This window comes from Monodon monoceros, unplaced genomic scaffold (genome assembly GCF_005190385.1).
Source record: "Monodon monoceros isolate NGI ecotype Baffin Bay Population unplaced genomic scaffold, NGI_Narwhal_1 Super_Scaffold_21, whole genome shotgun sequence".
Taxonomy (NCBI): Eukaryota; Metazoa; Chordata; class Mammalia; order Artiodactyla; family Monodontidae; genus Monodon; species Monodon monoceros.
Genome location: NW_021703778.1, coordinates 107,419,135 through 107,442,920, shown reverse-complemented (window position 1 = coordinate 107,442,920; position 23,786 = coordinate 107,419,135). Strand labels below are relative to the sequence as shown.

The following is a 23,786-nucleotide window of genomic DNA, read 5'->3' as shown; positions in this document are numbered from 1 at the left end:
AATCTATCCTAAGGTATAATTAAAAATCCATATGCATGAAAACATTTACAGCAACATCATTTACAGTAGTGAAAAATAAAACAAGCCCAGATACTACAAACTGAGAGCCAAGTTAAATGAACACCAACTTGATGTCTTTTAACCATTAAAATAAATATGCAGACTATGAGAATGGGAAAATGTAGATAATATAATGTTAAATCACAAAATCAGAACACCAAATTTATACCCATATTGATTATGTAGAAGGAACATCTGTATAGATAAAGATTAAAAAGACCAGACAGAAATCATGCAAAAACAAGAAATAAAACAAACAACAAAAGGACAAAAAGAAAAAGAGACCAAACAGATGAACCTTGAAAAAACTACTAAAGTGAAAGAAGCTAGTCACAAGGATGACATGTTATATGCTTCCATGTATATGAAATGCTCAGAATAGGCAAATCTGTAGACACAGAAAGTAGGTAAAGGGCCAGGAGAGGGGGTTTGGAGGGTGAGGTCTAAGAAATGTGGGGTTGTGGTGATGGCTGCACAAATATGTGAATATATAAAAGCCATTGAATTATATACTTTAAATGGGTGGTTTTTATGGTATGTGAATTATATCACAATAAAGCTTTTAAAAAGAGACTGAGAGACGAGACAATCTGGAAGAGCTCCTAACAGCCAAAGCTAGAAAGATGTGAACAACAAATAACATAGTTCTGGATTATAACCCAAAGTATAAAATAAGTACACATGAGTACATACTGATTTAAATACATGATGGAATAAATAAATGGGACAGAAGAGTATCAAACATATATGCTGATACTCTCTCCTCCAGGAGGTAGAGATTAATTCTCCCCTTCCATCTGAGGGTTAGCTGAACCTAGTGGCTCACTTCCAAAGAACAGAAGATGGGAATGGAAAATAGTAACTTTACAGTAGAAAACCTGGCACACACCACCTTAGTCAAGTGATGAAGGCTAAATCATCACGATGTCATGTTCCACCCCTGCCACCATACGACATGATGAGAAGAGTACTTCACCTCTGTGGTATTCTTCCCCAAACCCATAATCCCATTCTAATCATGAGAAAATACATTACACAAACCCACATTAAAGGATATTCTAAAAAATATCTGAGGCTTCCCTGGTGGCGCAGTGGTTGAGAGTCCGCCTGCCGATGCAGAGGACACGGGTTCGTGCCCCCGTCTGGGAAGATCCCACATGCCGCGGAGCCGCTAGGCCCGTGAGCCATGGCCGCTGAGCCTGCGCGTCCGGAGCCTGTGCTCCGCAACGGGAGAGGCCACAACAGTGAGAGGCCCGCGTACCGCAAAAAAAAAAAAAAAATCTGAGCTGTACTCCCTGAAACGTGAAAAACAAGGAAAAGCATGAGAACCTATCACAGGTCAGAGAAGATTTAAGGAGATAATAATGACTACATGCAGTGTGGTATCCTGCAGGGGCTCACAGAACAGAAAAGGATATTAATGAAAAACTGGTGAATAGTCTAAGTTTGGTTAATAATAATGCTACCCAAGTTGTTTTTTTAGATTTGACAAATGTACCATGGTAATGCGAGAAGATAACATTAGGGGAGATAGGTGAGGGTATACAGAAATTCTCTGTACTGTCTTTGCAACGTTTTTATAAATCTAAAATTATTCCAAATATGGGGAGTTCCCTGGTGGCCTAGGGGTTAGGATTCCAGGCTTTCAATGCCATGGCCTGGGTTCAATCCCTGGTCGGGAAACCGAGATCCTGCAAGCCTCGTGGTGTGGCCAAAAATAAATCAATAAAATAACATAAAATAATTCCAAATAAAAAGTTGACTAAAATAAAAAAGAGACCTACAAGTATTTCTATCAAAGTGAAGAGGGCTTGTTTGCTGGTGTGTATATTTAGTTATATTTGGTTCTATTGCTTAAATATCTTAATTTTTATCAGTATAATATAGATGTTTAGGTATGAGGTTCACTTTTATTAACATTCTCACTGATTATACTTGTCTTTCCTATTTTCTTTTAGCTAAGAGACATGCTAATTTTATTTATTTATCTACTTATTTATTTATTTACTTATGCTGCGCCGTGCAGCATGCGGGATCTAAGTTCCCTAACCAGATCGAACCCGTGCCCCTCAGCATTGGGAGCTCGGAGTCTTAACCACTGGACCGCCAGGGAAGTCCTGAGACACGCTAATTTTAATAGGTAAGGTGTGTGTATGTGCAAAAATGTGTATGTTGTATAAATGGCTTAGTCTGCCAGTCTGTCAGGCTCTGTTCTGACCTAGATAACATCTTGATGTCCCATTCATCTTTCTACCACATACCATCATTTGGGAACCTTCCCTCCTTTTCCTTAGCCCATGGGTTGGCAAGCTTTTTCTGAAAAGGGCCAGGTAATATTTTAGGCTTTGAGGGCCATGTGGCCCCTTTCACAACTACTCAATCAGTCTGCCACTGCAGGATGAAAGTAGCCACACATGATGTAAATAATATGTAAAGAAATGGGTATAACTGTGTTCCAATAAAACTTTACTTATAAAAATAATCAGCAACTGGATTTCATCTGCAGGCTGTCATTTGCTCTACTCTAGACCAGTGCTCATCAAACTTAATGAGCACATAAATCATTTGGGGAACATATTAAAATACAGAATCTGATTCAGTATGTCTGGGGCAGGGACCATACTCAGTGCATCAAAGTGTTAAAGACTCATTAAAGTACACACGTACAAGGTCATGAAGTCTGCCTTTCTGCTTATGAAATCATATCAAGTAACACCAACTGAGTGCTCACTAGGTACAAGATAGTAAAGTAAGAGAGTAAACAGAAACACAGGCATTACAGGTAATTTCTTTCATTTGTTCATGAATCTTAATCCCTACTGTGCTGGATAAGAGGGCAATCTGGCTTGACATGTCACCCACAGATCCTCAGGTTCATCCAGTTGATTTGGCTGGCTTGGGTGGCAGCCCCATCCCTCATGGCCCCAGGTAGTCTCTCTCAAAGTTGTACATATATTGGAATACAGTGACATTTCCAAGAAGCAGAGAATCATTCTTTTGCCAAGGATTTACCAGTAGCTGACAAGAATATTTCACTTCACCTCAAGAAATTACAACAATGCATTTAGACCCTTATGTCACACCATATACAAAAATTAACTCAAAATAGATCATAGACCTAACTGTAAGAGGTAAAACTATAAAACTTTTAGAAGAAACAGATTTAAGACCAAATGCATAATCCATAACAGAAAAAAAAAATTTGACGAACTGGATTTTATCAGATTGAAAAACTTATACTTTAAAAGATACCATTAAGAAAATGAAAAGGCACAGACTGGGAGAAATTATTTGCAAATCATATATCTGATAAAGGACTTGTATCTAGAATATATAAAAGACTTTTAATAGGAAGACATGCATCACAATTAAAAAATAAACAAAGAGGACCTACTGTATAACACAGGGAATTATATTCAATATCTTGTAATAACCTATAATGGAAAAGAATCTGAAAAAGAATATATATAGGGACTTCCCTGGTGGTCCAGTGGTTAAGAATCCGTCTTGCAATGCAGATTCGATCCCTGTTCCATCCCTGGTCAGGGAACTAAGATCCCAGATGCCTCGGGGCAACTAAGCCCATGAGCTGCAACTACTGAGCCCACAAGCCACAACTAGACAGAAGTCCGTGCACCACAACGAAAGATCCCACATGCCACAACTAAGACCCAACGGAGCCAAAAATAAATAAATTTAAAAAAAAGAATACACACAAACACACACCAGAAACATCGCTGTACACCTGAAACACTGTAAATCAACTATACTTCAATAGAAAAAAGAACAATGGATCTGAAAATACATTTGAACAAACAGGATATATGAATGGCTAATAAGCACATGAAAAGATGTTCAACATCATTAAACCTTAGGAAAATGCAAATTAAAACTATAACAAGATACCACTTCACACCCACTTGAATAGCTATAACAAAAAATGCAGAAAATAACACATACTGGCCAGGAACCCTTATATGGTACTGGTGGAAATGTAAATGTTACAGTCACTTTTTTTTTTAGTTGAAGTATAGTTGATATACAATATTATATGTTACAGGTGTACAGTATAGTGATTCACAATTTTTAAAGGTTATACTCCATTTATAGTCATAAAACATTGGCTATATTTCCTGTGTTGTACAATATAGCCTTGTACCTTATTTTATACATACTAGTTTGTACTTCTGAATCCCCTACCCTTATATTGCCCTGCCCCACTTCCCTCTCCCCACTGGTAACTGTATCTGTAAGTCTGTTTCTTTTTTGTTATACTTACTAGTTTGTTGTATTTTTTCAATTCCACATATAAGTGATAACAGAGTATTTGTCTTTCTCTGCCTGACTTATTTCACTTAGCATAATAACCTCTAGGTCCATCCACGTTGCCGCAAATGGCAGAGTTTCATTTTTTTTAATAGTTCAGTAATATTCCATTGCATATACATATACCACATCTTCTTTATCCATTCATGTGTTGATAGACACTTAGGTTGTTTCCATATCTTGGCAATCATAAATAATGCTGCTATGAACATTGGGGTGCATGTATCTTTTCTAATTAGTGTTTTTATTTCTTTCAGATATACACCTAGGAGTGGAATTGCTGAGTCATATGGTAGTTTTATATTTCATTTTTTGAGAACCCTCCATACTGTTTTCCACAGGGACTGCACCAGTTTACATTCTCACCAACAGTGTATGAGAATTCCCTTTTCTCCACATCCTTGCCAACATTTGTTATTCGTGCTTTTTTTGATGATAGCCATTCTGACAAGTGTGAAGTGATATCTCATTGTGGTTTTTTTTTTTTTTTTTTCCCTTGGTACGCGGGCCTCTCACTGTTGTGGCCTCTCCCGTGTGGAGCACAGGCTCCGGACGTGCGGGCTCAGCGGCCATGGCTCACAGGCCTGGCTGCTCCGCAGCATGTGGGATTTTCCCAGACCGGGGCATGAACCCGTGTCCCCTGCATCGGCAGGCGGACTCGCAACCACTGCGCCACCAGGGAAGCCCTCATTGTGGTTTTGAGTTGCATGTCTCTGACAATTAGCAACGTTGAGCATCTTTTTCTTGTTCCTGTTGGCCATCTGTATGTCTTCCATGGAAAAAATGTCTTTTCAGATCTTCAGTGCATTTTTTAATTGGGTTGTGTATTTTTTTTTATTGAGTTGTATGAGCTGTTTATATATTTTGGATATTAACCTCTTATCAGTCATATCATTTGCAAATATTTTCTCCCATTCTGTGGGTAGTCTTTTCGTTTCTTTTGCTGTGCAAAATTTTTAAGTCTAATTAGGTCTCATTTGTTAATTTTTGCTTCTATTTTCTTTGTTTTAGAAAACAGATTCCAAACAATATTGCTACAATTTATGTCAAAGAGCATTCTGCTTATGTTTTCCTCCAAGAGTTTTATGGTTTCTGGTCTCAGATTTAGGTCTTTAATCCATTTGGGGTTTATTTTTGTATATGGTGTTAGACAATGTTCTAATTCAGCAGTCCCCAACCTTTTTGGCACCAGGGACTGGTTTCATGGAAGTCAATTTTTCCACAGATGGGGCAGGGGGCAGAGACATGGTGGTTCAGGCAGTCATGCGAGAGATGGGGAGTGGCAGATGAAGCTTCATTTGCTCTCCTGCCACTCACCTCCTGCTGTGCGGCCTGGTTCCTAACAGGCCGTGGACTGGTTCGGGTCCATGGCCCAGGGGTTGGGGACCCCTGTTCTAATTCATTCTTTTACATGTAGTTGTCCAGTTTTCCCAGCACCACTTATTGAGGAGACTGTCTTTTCTCCATTGTACATTCTTGCCTGGTTTGTCATAGATTAATTGACCATAAATGCATGGATTTATTTCTGGGATGTATATTTTGGTCCATTGATCTCTATGTCTGTTTTTGTGCTAGTACCATACTGTTCTGATTACTGTAGTTTTATAATATAGTCTGAAGTCAGGAAGTGTGATTCCTCCCGCTCTGTTCTTCTTTCACAAGATTGTTTTGGCAATTCAGGGTCTTTGGTATTTCCATACAAATTTTTAAATTATTTGTTCTAGTTCTGTGAAAAATACCATTGGTATTAAAAAAAATTATTATTATTTTAATTTCTTTCTTTTTTTTTGGCTGCGTTGGGTCTTCGTTGCTGTGCATGGGCTTTCTCTAGTTGTGGCGAGCCCACTGGTATTTTTATAGGGATAGCACTGAATCTGTAGATTGCCTTGGGTAGCATGGTCATTTTAACAATATTGCTTCTTCCAATCTAAGAATACAGTATATCTTTATATCTATTTGTGTCATCTTCAATTTCATTCATCAGTGTCTGATAGTTTTCCAAGTACAGGTCTTTTACCTCTTAGGTAGGTTTATTCCTAGGTATTTTATTCTTTTTGATGTGATAAGAACTGGGTCTTCTTTTTTTTTTTTTGGCCGTGCCACATGGCTTGTAGGATCTTAGTTCCCCAACCAGGGATCGAACCCGCACCCTCAGCAGTGAAAACACGGAGTCCTAACCACTGGACTGCCAGGGAATTTTGATGTGATGATAAATGGGATCGTTTCCTTAATGTCTCCTTCTGATAGTTCATTGTTAGTTTATAGAAATGCAACGGATTTCTGTATATTAATTTTGTATCATGCATAAATGATACAGCCACTTTGGAAAACAATTTGGCAGTTTCTTAAAAAGATAAAGATGAACTTACCAATTATCCAGAGATTCTACTTCTAAATATATACCCAAGAGAAATGAAAACATATGTCCACAAAAATAATTTGTACATGAATGTTCGTAAAAGCATTACTCTTAATAGACAAAAAGTAGAAACAAACCAAATGTCCACCAGCTAATGAATGGATTAAAATAAATGGGGTGTATCTACCGACAAGGGAAAACTATTCAACAGCAAATGAGAAGAAAACACTGTCACATGCTACAAAATGGATGAACCTTTAAAACATTGTTAAGTGAAAGAAGCCAGATGCAAAATACTATTGCACAATTCTATTAATACGAAATGCCCAGAAAAGGCTAATCTATCGAGACAGAAAGCATATTAGTAGTTACCTAGGGCCAGGAGAGAAAGGTCTGGGGGAAAACGGGGATGGGTTTCTTTTTAGGATGATGAAAATCTGCAAACACTGGATTTATTAGCATGGTAATATTTGCACAACTTCGTAAAGTTACTAAAATAGTACATGTACATGTATATTATATAAAGTTCAGAGCTACTATAATAAGCATAAAAGGAAGGAATTATACCAAAATGTATTTTGCTTAAATCTGGATGGTAGGATTAGGGGCAATTTTTATTCTCTATCCTTACTTTGCTTTCTTTCCCAAGTTTTAAGAGATGTCTTACTTTTTGTGTTACACACAAAAAAGTTTGTTTAAAAAATGTTGAGCTGGGCTACCCTGGCGGCGCAGTGGTTAAGAATCCACCTGCCAATGCAGGGGACATGGGTCCAAGCCCTGGTCCAGGAAGATCTCACGTGCTGTGGAGCAACTAAGCCCGTGTGCCACAACTACTGAGCCTGTGCTCTAGAGTCCATGTTCCTCAACAAGAGAAGCCACCGCAATGAGAAGCCCACACACTACAATTAAGAGTAGCCCCTGCTCGCCACAACTAGAGAAAGCTCGCATGCAGCAACAAAGACCCAACACAGCCAAAAATAAATAAAAATAAATTTATAAAAAAAAATGTTGAGCTGCATTATATAATTTTACAAAATTAGCCAACCGAAAAATGTTTACTTTAATAATGAAGCTATTGTTTCATTTACTGTGGCATTTCTAAATGCCATACTTCTGTAAAACATGTACTCTTTTTCAAAATGGATGTGCTGGACTTCCCTAGTGATGCAGTTGGTTAAGAATCCACCTGCCAATTCAGGGGACACGGGTTCGATCCCTGGTCTAGGAAGATCCCACATGCCGCGAAGCAACTAAGCCTGTGTGCCACAACTACTGAGCTTGTGCTCTAGAGCCCGAGAGCCACAACTACTGAACCCTTGTGCTGCAACTACTGAAGCCTGCGCGCCTAGAGCCCGTGCTCCACAACAAGAGAAGCCACCGCAATGAGAAGCCTGCAACAAAGAGTAGCTACCCCTCACAGCAACTAGAGAAAGCCTGAGCACAGCAATGAAGACCCTACAAAGCCTAAAAAAATAAAAAATAAAATAAAATTTCTAAAAAAAAAAAAAAAAAAGGATGTGCTGAGAGCATCTAATCAATATGGCCTAACTCAGGAAACATGGAACTAGCAAGTGCTAGATTCTATTTGCCACAGCATGTTGATTCATTCCGTAGGCCTTGAAGTTATTTAGCTATTTCTGAATTTCTCCATCCTTGAGTGAGAGGAAATAATACTGGTCATTAGCAGATTTTCATCTAATTTGGACCACCTCCCTCAGAGTTTGTAATATGTTATACACTCTTTTTTTATACACTAAAACAGTTTGTTTCTTTGCTTCAAAATTTACTGGAATTCTGAGATAATTCAGTTTTCTCATCTGTCAACTGGGAATAAAGACAGCTACTTCACAGACTTTCTGTCAGGACAAAAAGAGGTGAAGGAAATGCAAAGCACTCAACAGAGTCCCCCTTTTCCCTCCTCATCCTCTTCCCCAGTGTAGTTTGCACATTCTTCCCAATGGATTCTTTCTACTGCAGTTCTAAGACTACTGAAATTTGACTTCAAGAAACCCATTACCACGTGCTTTTCTTTCCATCCATTTTCCTCCCTGCTCCCTATCTCTCCCCCTCTCTCTAAATCTCTCCTTTATGATTCAGAATACATTTTTTTAGTAGCCTCAGCTGAGACTTTTACTTTCTGTTAAATCCCTGGGTCACTCAAGAAATATTTCAACCACATTTGCTTAGTTTTGAATGTGTGCTATTTTACTTAAATAGTTTTAAAATAATTAAAACATTTAAAAATGTTAAATTCCAAACAAATTAGGATTTGCAGGAATCCTGAAGCTAACAGTTTTGCAGAAAAATTATGAAAGTGCTTTGAGAATAAACCTTAATAGTCTGGTCTACCATTTTTCTAGCAGTATATCTGAAAATTTTCTAATGCTTCATGTGATCCTCAGATCTTGATCTAAAGTCATTTTGGTAAATTGATCAAAAAGTCTCATCAGGACTTCCCTGGTGGCCCAATGGTTTAGACTCTGCACTTCCACTGCAGGGGGAAGAGGTTCGATCCCTGGTTGGGGAACTAAGATCCCGAGTGCCATGAAGTGCAGCCAAAAAAATAGAAAGAAAAGTCTCATCAAATTCTGGTTTAAGATATACAATATAAATCCAAGGGAGTTCCCTGGTGGTGCAGTGGATAAGTATCTGCCTGCCAATGCAGGGAACACGGGTTCGATCCCTGGACTGGGAAGATCCCACATGCTGCAGAGCAACTAAGCCCGTGTGCCACAACTACTGAGCCTGCGCTGTAGAGCCCACAAGCCACAACTACTGAAGCTCATGTGGCTAGAGCCCATGCTCTGCAACAAGAGAAGCCACCACAATGAGAAGCCTGCACACTGCAACGAAAAGTAGGCCCAGCTCGCCACAACTAGAGAAAGCCTGCACGCAGCAACAAAGACCCAATGCAGCCAAAAAAATAAAAATTAAGCCTTTAAAAAAGAAAAAAAATATATATATATATATCCAAATAAGAATGGTTATTTGTACACCAACATCATTAATCCGTAGGAAAATGCGAATTAAAACCACAAGATACCATTTCACACCCCTTTAAAACACATACATAGGGCTTCCCTGGTGGCGCAGTGGTTGAGAATCTGCCTGCTAATGCAGGGGACACGGGTTCGAGCCCTGTCTGGGAGGATCCCACATGCCGCAGAGCAACTAGGCCCGTGAGCCACGAGTACTGAGCCTGCGTGTCTGGAGCCTGTGCTCCCCAACAAGAGAGGCCGCGATAGAGAGAGGCCCACGCACCACGATGAAGAGTAGCCCCCACTTGCCACAACTAGAGAAAGCCCTCGCACAGAATCGAAGACCCAACACAGCAAAAATAAATAAATAAATTAATAATAATAAAAAAATGAATAAGGTCTTTGAATGCAGAGAATGTGCTTTAAAAAAACAAAAACACAAACACATACATAATAATAGCAGAGACAAGCTGGAAGTTTTACCAAAACGGATGGATGTTGTATTTTTGGAGATGTTCAAGTATCAGACTTTCTATCTTCAATAGGGCGCTGGGTCGGGGGGGTGAACTGAGGAATTCTTAAGGTCTTTACAGCAGTATGATTGAAGCAGGGGAGAAAAACCATATTTCAAAAACTCAGGATGAGGAGTTTATATACTATAAATAGACCATTACATTGTCTGTCCAAAAGTACTTGTTTTATTTTTATTCGTTAGTCATTTATGTGTGTGTGGAGTGGGGGATGGACGGATTGAGAATAGACTGTCCATTAGTCATTTGCCAAAGAGGTGCTCACTATCAGATCTGGTGGTGGTTGGAGCTGTGCAGTTTAAAGCTACAAAACCTTAAAGGCTGGAGTTCATAGAGTCTGTTCTTATTGTTGTTATCTTACCTTCCACTCTTAGAATAGAAAAGCTGCTTTCAGGTAAGTAACCGGACTCAAACTTCCCTTTACTACACACAACGGAGATAATGACAGGTATCTTCAAAAATAAAAATAAAAATTTTTCTTCTAAAATTGTATTCTTTTTGGTTTTAATGTCAAGGGTAACTTATTTTGAAATTTAAAATAACATTAAAAAGGGGAACTAAATGTTTACTTTGACAAAACATGGGCATGGGCCATTAGTGAAGAAACACTTCTGGTGGTAAACCTTATTCCAAATTGTTTGGTTACTTAGCCATACAAATTAAATATTTGTGCTTAGCGACTAAAACTCTTCATCAAAATTTTGGATTAACAAAGACATCTAATATCTTAATTTTAGAGAAGAGGAAGCAGGGACCAAGAGGTCTAGGGGTCTTATGGATGGGCTCCTCCCAGGACTTGCTATTGTGATGTTACAATGTGTCAATAAGAAAGAACTCCAGCAGAGAAGTAGGATTACTATGTATTACTTCCCTTTCCTATAAAATGGAGTATCAAGTTGCCTCTCAGATTGAAAATACTTCAAACAAAATGTTTTGGATTTTGATAAATTTAAACCTGTATTTCTTTTTTTCTTTAATATTTTATTTATTTATTTATTTATTTTGGCTGTGCTGAGTCTTAGTTACAGTGGCACAAAGGATCTTTTAGTTGTGGCACGTGGGCTTCTTAGTTGTGGCATGCGAACTCTTAGTTGTGGCATGCATGCGGGACCTAGCTCCCCAACCAGGGATTGAATCCAGGCCCTCTGCACTGGGAGTGCATAGTCTTACCCACTGGAACACCAGGGAAGTCTCAACTCTGTATTTCTTAAATTAGGTTTTGTCAATTCTTGTTGGACATCTGATTTCCAGTGAAAACTGTGAAAGACTACGGAGATAGATTATTCTCATATTTTTTCCCTCTTCCAAAGAGTAGTGATCTTCTAATAAATAGCTTTGCACTAGGACTCAAGTGATAATCCTGTAAGCACTCTTACAGGGTCAAATACAATGTTACAGATTTTTAAATTCAAATCAAACTAAAGGAATTGAGAATTAAAATTTGATTTGCTAATGGCTCCTATAGTTTTATGTCAAACAAAGAAGAAACAAACAAACAAACCCCAACTGGGATTCAGAGTATCTCACTTTATACAAAAGTCTATAGACTTCCCTAGTGGTCCAGTGGTTAAGACTCTGCGCTTCCACTGCAGGCGACACGGGTTTGATCCCTGGTTGGGGAACTAAGATCCCACATGCCACGTGGCCAAAAAAAGTCTATAGAAGTATAAAGTCTATAAAAAAGTTGACTATAAATTAAAATGCAATACCCAAATTATGGAAAATGTTTCTATAAAACCATCACTCCATAGTTTACCGACAATTAACTTGTTTCAACATTATACGGTCTTTTACTTTAGTGTTCACATTACCTGGGGGAAAAAATTAGTAAACATGTGGAATTTTTCCAAAAAAATGTGTAAGAAAATACTACTACAGGGGGGTGGAATCAAGATGGTGTACTAGGAGGACGCGGAATTTGCATCTCCTCACAACTAGGGCATCTACCAGGCACCGGTGAGGGACCACAGACACCTAAGAGGATGGGAGGAACCCCCAGCAACCAGGTAGGATGAGGGCTGTGGGGGGAGTGAGGGGGAGGAGAAGTGTTGTCGGGATGGGACTGGCACCCCTGAAGGGCAGCTGGGGGAGGGGAAGGGATCCCACATCCCAAGGGGAAATTGGGGAACCACTGGGAGGGCAGAGTATCAAAAGGGAGAGTGGCCAGGTTTCCCTGCCCACTTGGGCCCCCAGGAACCTGCTGGTATCCCAGGCCTGATCCTCTGCCCACCTAGGCACCCTCCAGCTGCGCAGGTCCTGAGGGAGTGGGAGGGTGGGAAGGAGGAGAACAAGTAAAGTCCAGACCTATGGGACTGGCCCCCCTGAGGGGGAGCTGCGGGAGGGGAGGAGTTCCTACACACAGTGGAACCCATCTATGGTTACAGGTCCAGCAGCAACCAGGGTGACCCTGGGGCAGACAGTGTGGGAAGGGTGAAAAGGAACGGAAGAGAACACTGCCAACGCTTTCCCTGTCCACTTAGGCTCCAGGAACCCTGTTGGGCTCCCGGGCCTAATCCTGTGCCCTTGGAGCCTCCCTCCTGCCGTGCAGAGCCCAAGCCCCGCCCCTACACCTCCACCCAGGGCACTGCCTCCAAACTCCAGAACTCCACACTCCAGAGGCCCTTGTTTTGACATCTGCCTCTCCCTTTCTGTGCAGGTCCTAAGCAGAGGCCCTGCCCCACGCTTGAACATAACCTGCCTAGGCCACACCCCACGCTCAAACGTCACCACCCCCGCCTGCCTAGGTCCCACCCCACCCTAAACCCCACCCCTGCCTAAGTTCCACCCCCTGCCTAAACTCCGTCCCCATAGCCAAGGCTTTTTTTATTTTTTCTTTTCTTTTTCCTCTTTTAGATTGTGGTTCTGTTTTATCTTGTTGATTCATTGTTGTTCATTCTTTTATATTTTTATTTTTCATAATAAATCTTTTATTTTTCTAGTTTTATTTTATTCTTTATACTTTGTTATTCTTCTCTCCTTTTGGCTTGTTCCCAACCCTCCTTTAATTTTTTTCTTTTTCTGTTGTGGTTGTATTTTACCTTGTTGCAGTTGTTTCAACAATATTTTATTTTTCCTAATATTTTTTATCTTTCTAATTTTATTTTGTTTAAATTCTTTGATATTGTACTGCTCCTTTCTTTCTTTCTTCCTTCCTTTTTTTTTTTTTTTTTGCTGTGCCACAAGGCTTGCGGGATCGTGGTTCCCAGGCTGGAGGTCGGGCCCAAGCTCCTGTGGTAGGAACTCCAAGTCCAAACTGCTGGACTAATAGAGAACCTCAAACCCCAGGGAATATCAATCGGAGTGATGACTCCCATAGGTCCTCATCTCAGGCCAAACAACCAGTGAGACAGGAAAACAGCACCACCCATAAAAAGAAACGACAAAAAAAAATGTTACAGATAAAGGAGCAAGGTAAAAACCTACAAGACCAAATAAATGAAGACGAGATAGGCAACCTACCTGAAAAATAACTCAGAGTACTGATACTAAAGATCCAAAATCTTGGACACAGAATGGAGAAAATACAAGAAACGTGTAACAAGGATCTAGAAGAACTACAGAGCAAACAAACAGTGATGAACAACACAATTATTGAAACTGAAAAGACCCTAGAAGGAATCAATAACAGAGTAACTGAGGCAGAAGAATGGATAAGTGAGCTGGAAGATAAAATGGTGGCAATAACTGCCAGGGAGCAGAAGGAAGAAAAAAGAATGAGAAGAATTGAGGACAGTCTCAGAGACCTCTGGGGCAACAGTAAATGCACCAACATTCCAATTATAGAGGTCCCAGAAGAAAAAGAGAAAAAGAAAGGGTCTGAGAAAATATTTGAAGAGATTATACTTGAAAACTTCCCTAACATGGGAAAGGAAATAGTCAATCAAGTCCAGGAAGAACAGAGAGTCCCATACAGGATAAACCCAAGGAGAAACACACCAAGACACATATTAATCAAACTATCAAAAATTAAATACAAAGAAAAAATATTAAAAGCCACAAGGGAAAAGCAACAAATAACATACAAGGGAGTCTCCATAAGGTTAACAGCTGATCTTTCAGCAGAAATTCTGCAAGACAGAAGGGACTGGCAGGACATATTTAAAGTGATGAAAGGGAAAAGCCTACAACCAAGATTACTCTACCCAGCAAGGATCTCATTTAGATTCGATGGAGAAATTAAAACCTTTACAGATAAGCAAAAGTTAAAAGAATTCAGCACCACCAAACCAGCTTTACAACAAATGCTAAAGGAACTTCTCTAGGCAGGAAACACAAGAGAAGGAAAAGACCTACAAAAACAAACCCCCCAAAATTAAGAAAATGGTAATAGGAACATACATATTGATAATTACCTTAAATGTAAATGGATTAAATGCTCCAACTAAAAGACACAGACTGGCTGAATAGATACAAAAACAAGACCCGTATATATGCTGTCTACAAGAGACCCACTTCAGACCTAGGGACACATACAGACTGAAAATGAGGGGATGGAAAAAGATATTCCATGCAGATGGAAATCAAAAGAAAGCTGGAGTAGCAATTCTCATATCAGACAAAATAGACTTTAAAATAAAGACTATTTGTTACAAGAGAAAAAGAAGGACACTACATAAGGATCAAGGGAGAAATTCAAGAAGAAGATATAACAATCATAAATATTTATGCACCCAACATAGGAGCACCTCAGTATATAAGGCAAATGCTAAGAGCCATAAAAGGGGAAACTGACAGTAATACAATAATACTAGGGACTTTAACACCCCACTTTCACCAGTGGACAGATCATCCAAAATGAAAATAAATAAGGAAACAAAAACTTTAAATGACACATTAAACAAGATGGACTTAATTGATATTTACAGGACATTCCATCCAAAAACAGAATACACTTTCTTCTCACGTGCTCATGGAACATTCTTCAGGAGAGACCATATCTTAGGTCACAAATCAAGCCTTGGTAAATTTAAGAAAATTGAAATCGTATCAAGTATCTCTTCTAACCATAACGCTATGGGACTAGATATCAATTACAGGAAAAGAACTAAAAAATACAAACACATAAAGGCTAAGCAATATGCTACTTAATAACCAAGAGATCACTGAAGAGATCAAAGAGGAAATCAAAAAATACCTAGAAACAAATGACAATGAAAAGATGACAACCCAAAACCAATGGGATGCAGCAAAAGCAGTTCTAAGAGGGAAGTTTATAGCAATACAATTCTACCTCAAGAAACAAGAAAAACCTCAAATAAACAACCTAAACTTACACCTAAAGCAATTAGAGAAAGGAGAACAAAAAAACCCCAAAGTTAGCAGGAGAAAAGAAATAATAAAAATCAGATCAGAAATCAATGAAAAAGAAATGAAGGAAACAACAGCAAAGATCTATAAAACTAAAAGCTGGTTCTTTGAGAAGATAAACAAAATTGATAAACCATCAGCCAAACTCATCAAGAAAAAAAGGGAGAAGACTCAAGTCAATAGAACTATAAATGAAAAAGGAGAAGTAACAACTGACACTGCAGAAATACAAAGGATCATGAGAGATTACTACAAGCAACTCTATGCCAATAAAATGGACAACCCAGAAGAAATGAACAAATTCTGAGAAAAGCACAACCTTCCAAGACGGAACCAGGAAGAAACAAAATATAAACAAGACCAATCACAAGCACTGAAATTGAAACTGTGATTAAAAATCTTCCAACAGGGGCTTCCCTGGTGGCACAGTGGTTGAGAGTCCACCTGCCGATGCAGGGGACACAGGTTCGTGCCCCAGTCTGGGAAGATCCCACATGCCACGGAGCTGCTGGGCCCATTAGCCATGGCTGCTGAGCCTGCGCATCCGGAGCCTGTGCTCTGCAACGGGAGAGGCCACAAGAGTGAGAGGCCCGCGTACCACAAAAAAAAAAAAAAAAAACTTCCAACAAACAAAAGCCCAGGGCCAGGAGGTTTCACAGGAGAATTCTATCACACATTTACAGAAGAGCTAACACCTATCCTTTTCAAAGTCTTCCAAAATATAGCAGAGGGAGGAACACTCCCAAACTCATTCTATGAAGCCACAATCACTCTGATACCAAGACCAGGCAAAGATGTCACAAAAAAGAAAACTGCAGGCCAATATCTCTGATGAACATAGATGCAAAAAACCTCAACAAAATACTAGCAAACAGAATCCAACAGCACATAAAAAGGATCATACACCATGATCAAGTGGGGTTTACCCCAGGAATGCAAGGATTCTTCAGTATATGCAAATCAATCAATGTGATACAGCATATTAACAAATTGAAGGATAAAAACCATATGATAGTCTCAATAGATGCAGAAAAAGCTTTTGACAAAATCAACATCCATTTATGATAAAAACTCTCCAGAAAGTAGGCATAGAGGGAACCTGCCTCAACATAATAAAGGCCATATATGACAAACCCACAGCCAACATCATTCTCAATGGTGAAAAACTGAAACCATTTCCACTAAGATCAGGAACAAGACAAGGTTGCCCACTCTCACCACTATTATTCAACATAGATTTGGAAGTTTTAGCCACAGCAATCAGAGAAGAAAAAGAAATAAAAGGAATACAAATCGGAAAAGAAGAAATAAAACTGTCACTGTTTGCAGATGACATGATACTATACATAGAGAATCCTAAAGATGCTACCAGAAAACTCCTAGAGCTAATTAATGAATTTGGTAGAGTAGGAGGATACAAAATTAACACACAGAAATCTCTTGCATTCCTATACACTAATGATGAAAAATCTGAAAAAGAAATTAAGGAAACACTGCCATTTACCACTGAAACAAAAACAGTAAAATACCTAGGAATAAACCTACCTAAGGAGACAAAGACCTGTATGCAGAAAACTGTAAGACACTGATGAAAGAAATTAAAGATGATACAAACAGATGGAGTGATATACCATGCTCTTGGATTGGAAGAACAAACATTGTGAAAATGACTATACTACCCAAAGCAATCTACAGATTCTGTGCAATCCCTATCAAACGCCAATGGCATTTTTCACAGAACTAGAACAAAAAATTTCACAATTTGTATGGAAACACAAAAGACCCCAAATAACCAAAGCAATCTTGAGAAAGAAAAACAGAGCTGGAGGAATCAGGCTCCCAGACTTCAGACTATACTACAAAGCTACAGTAATCAAGACAGTATGGTACTGGCAAAAAATCAGAAATATAGATCAATGGAACAGGATAGAAGGCCCAGAGATAAACCCACACACATATGGTCACCTTATCTTTGATAGAGGAGGCAAGCGTATACAATGGAGAAAAGACAGCCTCTTCAATAAGTGGTGCTGGGAAAACTGGACAGCTACATGTAAAAGTATGAAATTAGAACATTCCCTAACACCATACACAGAAGTAAACTCAAAATGGATTGAAGACCTAAATGTAAGGCCAGACACCATAAAACTCTTAGAGAAAACCATAGGCAGAATACTCTATGACATAAATCACAGCAAGATCCTTTTTGACCCACCTCCTAGAGAAATGGAAATAAAAACAAAACTAAACAAATGGGACCTAATGAAACTTAAAAGCTTTTGCACAGCATAGGAAACCATAAACAAGATGAAAAGACAACCCTCAGAATGGGAGAAAATATTTGCAAAGGAAGCAACTGACAAAGGATTAATCTCCAAAATATACAAGCAGCTCATGCAGCTCAATATCAAAAAAACAAACAACACAATCCAAAAATGGGCAAAAGACCTAAATAGACATTTCTCCAAAGAACATATACAGATTGCCAGCAAACACATGAAAGGATGCTCAACGTCACTAATTATTAGAGAAATGCATATCAAAACTACAATGAGGTATCACCTCACACCAGTCAGAATGGTCATCATCAAAAAATCTACAAACGATAAATGCTGGAGAGGGTGTGGAGAAAAGGGAACCTTCTTGCCCTGTTGGTGGGAATGTAAATTGATACAGCCACTATGGAGAACAGTGTGGAGGTTCCTTAGAAAACTAAAAATAGAACTACCAGATGACCCAGCAATCCCACTACTGGGCATATACCCTGAGAAAACCATAATTCAAAAAGAGTCATGTACCACAATGTTCATTGCAGCACTATTTACAATAGCCAGGACATGGAAGCAACCTAAGTGTCCACTGACAGATGAATGGATAAAGAATATGTAGCACATATATACAATGGAATATTACTCAGCCATAAAAAGAAACAAAACAGTTATTTGTAGTGAGGTGGATGGACCTAGAGTCTGTCATACAGAGTGAAGTAAGTCAGAAAGAGAAAAACAAATACAATATGCTAACACATATATATGGAATCTAAAAAAAAAAAAATGGTTCTGATGAACCTAGGGGCAGGACAGGAATAAAAACGTAGACGTAGAGAATGGACTTGAGGAGACGGGGAGGGGGAAGGGGAAGCTAGGACGAAGTGAGAGAGTAGCACTGACATATATACACTACCAAATGTAAAACAGATAGCTAGTGGGAAGCAGCTGCATAGCGCATGGAAATCAGCTTGATGCTTTGCAACCACGTAGAGGGGTGGGATAAGGAAGGTGGGAGGGAGATGCAAGATGGAGGGGATATGGGGATATGCTTTATGCATATAGCTGATTCACTTTGTTATACAGCAGAAACACAAGACTGTAAAGCAATTATAATTATACTCCAATAAAGATGTTAAAAAAAAAGAAAACTGTAAAACTACAGTTATATATTGAAATTATTATTTAAGATCTTCCTAATTAAATGAAGTGTGTCTTGAGTTAAAATGAAGCAGTATTAAAAGCTACATTAACATTTTTCAGTCCTGAAGAGATCACTTAGAAAATTATGGCTCCATTTTGCAGATCATTGCTTTAAAAGAAACAGTGAAACACAAAAATTACTGTATTAAACCTTAATTTGAGGAGCAGTTTACTCAACCAACAGGATCTATCTTTTTTGTTAGTTACATGGCCACAACTGACTCTAATTCAAATGAGTAATTAACGCTCCTGATATTTGATGGTGGTCATGAAAGAATCCGCTGCTGTAACCTGAGAGGCATTATTCAGCCTTTGTGATAAGATGTCCTAATAACCCAACAAAACAACTCTTGAAGAGAGATAATAACAATAGAAAACACACAGTGCTTACCAAACAGCCAGGCGCTGCTGTTTGAACGCTTTACCTACACTCTTTCAATCCCCATAATGGCTTTATGAGTTAGAGACTGTTTTTATCTCCACTTCACAGATATGAAAACTTAGTCACTTGCCAAAGGTCACCAAGTAAAAAGGCAGAGGAAGGACTCAATCATGTTAGCCAGGCTCCAGTGTCCGTGCTCTCACCCACTGCTCTTTACCTCCAAGTTTACCTCAAGACTCCAGTAATTCAGTGACGGCTGTAATGTGACCATGGACGTACAATTTCACTCTCCATTCACTAGCGTAAATCTAGGTCTACCCAGTTTGTACCCTCTATTCAAAAGCTTTCACTGGCTAATGGCTATATGTGCATATTTTGGCAGGTTTAATCTTGACTCCAGAGTGTATCACAAAAGGTGCAATTCTAACAGACTATTTGCTTTCAGTTGATCTCAACAGGGAGCCTAAAGCCCAAGAAGTGGCTTAATCAGATAATGTGAAACTTTAGGACAGAAAAGCTCATACTACTGCATTTATTACAGTGTGTTTAACATTTGTAATCAGACCTAAACTTCCAAAATTCTTATGTCTGACTCGCTCTCTTAGTGAGTTCAGCTAATCTCCCTTTCTACTTCCAACAGATAAAACATACCCAGCAAACGCTGTCCAAGGCAAGTTTTCAGACACGTATCTGAATTTAGTAGCATTCTTGTTCCGATCAGGTGTCAGGGTAAACACAGAGCCTTTCAGGTGGACTGCTTGGCTCCCCTTTGCCCAGGAGCACTTTTTGCTTTACTGAATTTCACAGTAAAGTACAGCAACATGTTACAGCTCCTGGCTGAAAATGTAAATAGGAGAGTAAAGTTGTCAGACAAGAGCCTGCCCAACTGTTCCCAGAGGATATTATTCATATTTAAATTTACACTCACTTATATCTCACATCTCTGAATAGCAAAAATGTCACAATTATTTTAGCAGTGATCAAATAAGTTATTTCAATAGCAGGGCTCTAATAAATAAATTTAGGTTAACTAGCAGGCAATTTAAACCTTAAAACGCCAAGAGTGCAGAGAAGCAAGGGAGTGGTGTTAGTAGCAGAGCAGTTTTGGAAGTTCCCGGGATTCCCTTACAAAAAACAGTGAGAGCCACGAGGATGGAAAAAAAGAAAAAACTATACAGTAACATCTTTACCAAAAACCAAGGGAAAAACATCCCCTGGAACTCCAGAACACTAACTACCCTTAGCAACTAGAAAGGGGGAACCACACCTGTGCCAGCAGAAGTGGAGATTTGAAAATGTGGTCGGGTAAGGGTCAAAAGAGCCAAGGAACCCAGAAATCACCAAGTCATCATCCAAAGGAAGGGCACCGCCCCCCCCTCCCCCGCCCCTTGACATGGGAACCTCAGGAGAGAATCTAAGTACCACACTGAGAACTGGGAGGAGATCTGGCAGGATCTCTTTTGCCAATGAGTGCAAGGAAAGGTCCCAATCAGGACCCCGAAGGCTAGGCAACATCCAGTGGAAGCTCTTTAATACAAAGACAGACTCCGCGCTGAGCAGAAACTGTTGAGGATAGAGCATGATATGTGTGTTAAAAGACAGCTAGCTAGCTAGCTAAGGCTGACAATAGCTAGATCAGGCTGATCAAGTTTAGTACATTACAGTACTAAAACTGAGACAACTAGACATATGTGCTGCCTGGTGTGATGCAATAGAAAGTACATTGCATCCCCAATGTAGAAATATTTTTACCAAAAAAAATTAAAACCTGAATCAAACCTAGCCTCTAGATCTAACTCCTAATTTACAGACAATACGGAGGAGAAAGGAATATGCTAAATAATACAATAAAAATGCAACCAGCCAAATGTGGGAAATTCTGCAGGATAAATAACCTCACCTCTTCAACAAATAAATGGCATGACGATGTGGGGGTGAGGGGGGAGACAAATAAAAAAAGACCTAAAGATACAGCAAATAAAGGAAATATATAGATTTTGTTTGGATCCTGATTTGAAATCACCAACTCTTAAAAAAAAATTTTTTTAGATAATTGGGGGAAATTGACGATGGACTAGGGATTATACTGTATAATGGAATTACCACTAATTTTATTGGTGTGATAATGGTATTGTGGTATGTTGAAAATAAAAAGGTCCTAATCTGTTAGATACCTAGAGAAGTATATACCAATGAAATAATATGATGTCTGGGATTTACTTTAAATTATTCTGAGGGCCGGCCATGGAAGTGTGAGGAAGGCCACGAATTCCATTTCAAGGTATCTTTGAGCTTGTTGAGTAGACGCCATAAGCAAGGCTCACCCTCCTGAGTTGAAACATGTATGGACAGGAAGTTATCACTGAAATCAAATGGTGGTGGACATGTCCAAGGAATCTTTGGGGATTTGATTCCTTTATGAATCTTTCAATAGATGAATGTGCAGAGACAGCAATTGGTGGGTGACAGAACAATACTGGAATGGCAGTATAAGGGAAAATAGTATCATCATGTTAGAAGCCTTGGAATGAGTATAAACAAAGGTTGTGTTCATCAAAGATATCAATTGCTTCCTCATGTCCCATCTCCAAAGGGCCTGTTTTACTATCATATAAAAAATTGAGCAGTGTACATTTTCATATTAAACTTTCTTGTTAAACTTTTTTAATAGTAAAAAAAAATTCCTCACACAGAAAAAATGGGGAATAGATGAAATAAGAATGGCAAAATCTTGATAACTGTTGAAAATGGCAATTCATTAGACTTTTTTTTCCTACTTTTGAATGACTGAAATCCAAAATAAAAAGTTAAATAAAAATGTCTAGGGACTTCCCTGGTGGTCCACTGGTTAAGACTTGGAGCTTCTACTGCAGGGGGCATGGGTTCAATCCCTGGTCGGGGAACTGAGATACCACATGCTGTGCGGCCAAAAATAAAAAGTCTTAAGCACAACATGATTTACAACATCCGATTACTATATTGAAAGCTATAATACAAAAGGAGCAATAGGAGTTATTTTTAAATGCTCTAAATAATTCTTTAATCTTTTTTTGTAGGGTAATTGTCAGGTACTTTAGGTTGGTCTATTAATAGACAAAACTAAAGGTTACCATCTTTAAAAATGTTATCATAAAAAAATAAGGTTTTGTGAATTTTTGCCAAATTTAAAACATTTTCCAAAGGAAACACTGTCTTTAGCAGAGATTTCCCAGGCAAGATGTCCATGTCTGGTACCATTCTTCTGAACATTCCCCTGCTGCCCCAACAGGAGACAAACCACATTTCCAAGATTGTTAAATTATTACCTAGGAAACTTTTGGCAATTTCCCATTCAGTCACATTTTCCAGTCATTTGGTTCTCATGTTTATAGAGCTGGTTGTTCACTTTTACCCAATGTTCAGGAGGGACTTGGCTCCAGGCAATCCTTTTTTCTTCTTTCCCTTTCAATTTTGACATCTCTATGAGTTAGCTATTATACAGTATTATCACAGCCTATTGCTTTCTGAATCATATTACCCAGGAGACAATTCAGGAATGAACTTGGACTAGAATTTTATATAGCATGCACAGTTTCCTGAAGGTCTTGGTGCCTATTTTTCTGTAATCTGTGAAGGTCCTATTCCTTTTCTTTTCCACACAATATACTATTTGAATAGTTCAGGTATCCTGCATATATTTCTATACTTTTCTTAGCCACAAGCAACTGCTTTAATGAAAAGTAGATACCTGATCTTATTATGCTGGTTAAACCACAGTGCAGGTCAAAGCTGCCTCCTTTTCTGTTCCATCTCCATTATACACTTTGCTCGTTTGGTTTTTGAACACATGCCAACTCTTCTCAAAGATATTTCTCTGGGCTCTAATATTCATTTGTTTTCTATATTTATAAATGTAAACCCTATGTAGTTTCCCCAAGTGACTGAATCACCCTGAAACTACCTAAAACATGATTTCAAAAGTGCAAATGATTTGGGAGCCAGAGGTAGTAATATTAAATCCATTGACAGGACAGAAGGAGGCAGAATTGTAAAGGGAGACTTTATTTCTTGTTTCCAAATAAACATGTATACTCACTGATGTAAGAGTAGGAATACTTCCTATTCTACTAAGGGCTGCGGAAGTTACCCAGAACTCTTATCTCAGCTTTCTCTCTTCATAGAGATAAGAATACTTGTCAGTCTTTTCAGATGATGGAAAAAGATGACTAGATCAGTGATTATGAACCAGTCTGAGCTCTTTGTTAGTAGGATGACTGTACAATGGAATTACCATTAATTTTATAGGTGTGATAATGGTATAGTGGTATGTTAAAGAAAAAATCTGTTAAAGATGCCTAGAGAAGTATGTACCAATGAAATAATATGATGTCTGGT

General features: G+C 38.8%; 1 protein-coding gene and 1 pseudogene across 4 annotated transcripts in view; one reads left to right on the top strand and one right to left on the bottom strand.

Annotated features, from left to right (window-relative positions):
• Positions 1 to 23,786, bottom strand: part of AP4S1 (adaptor related protein complex 4 subunit sigma 1) — a 59,694-nt gene that overhangs the window by 31,120 nt on the left and 4,788 nt on the right. Inside the window, exon 3 of one of the 4 annotated variants that reach the window (XM_029239667.1) lies at positions 20,064 to 20,249. The exons of the other annotated variants lie outside the window; for them this stretch is intronic. The gene's annotated coding sequence lies outside the window, so the exon portion shown is untranslated. The remainder of the gene's footprint in view (positions 1 to 20,063; positions 20,250 to 23,786) is intronic. 4 annotated transcript variants of the gene reach the window in all.
• LOC114905140 lies at positions 21,728 to 21,943 on the top strand (annotated as a pseudogene).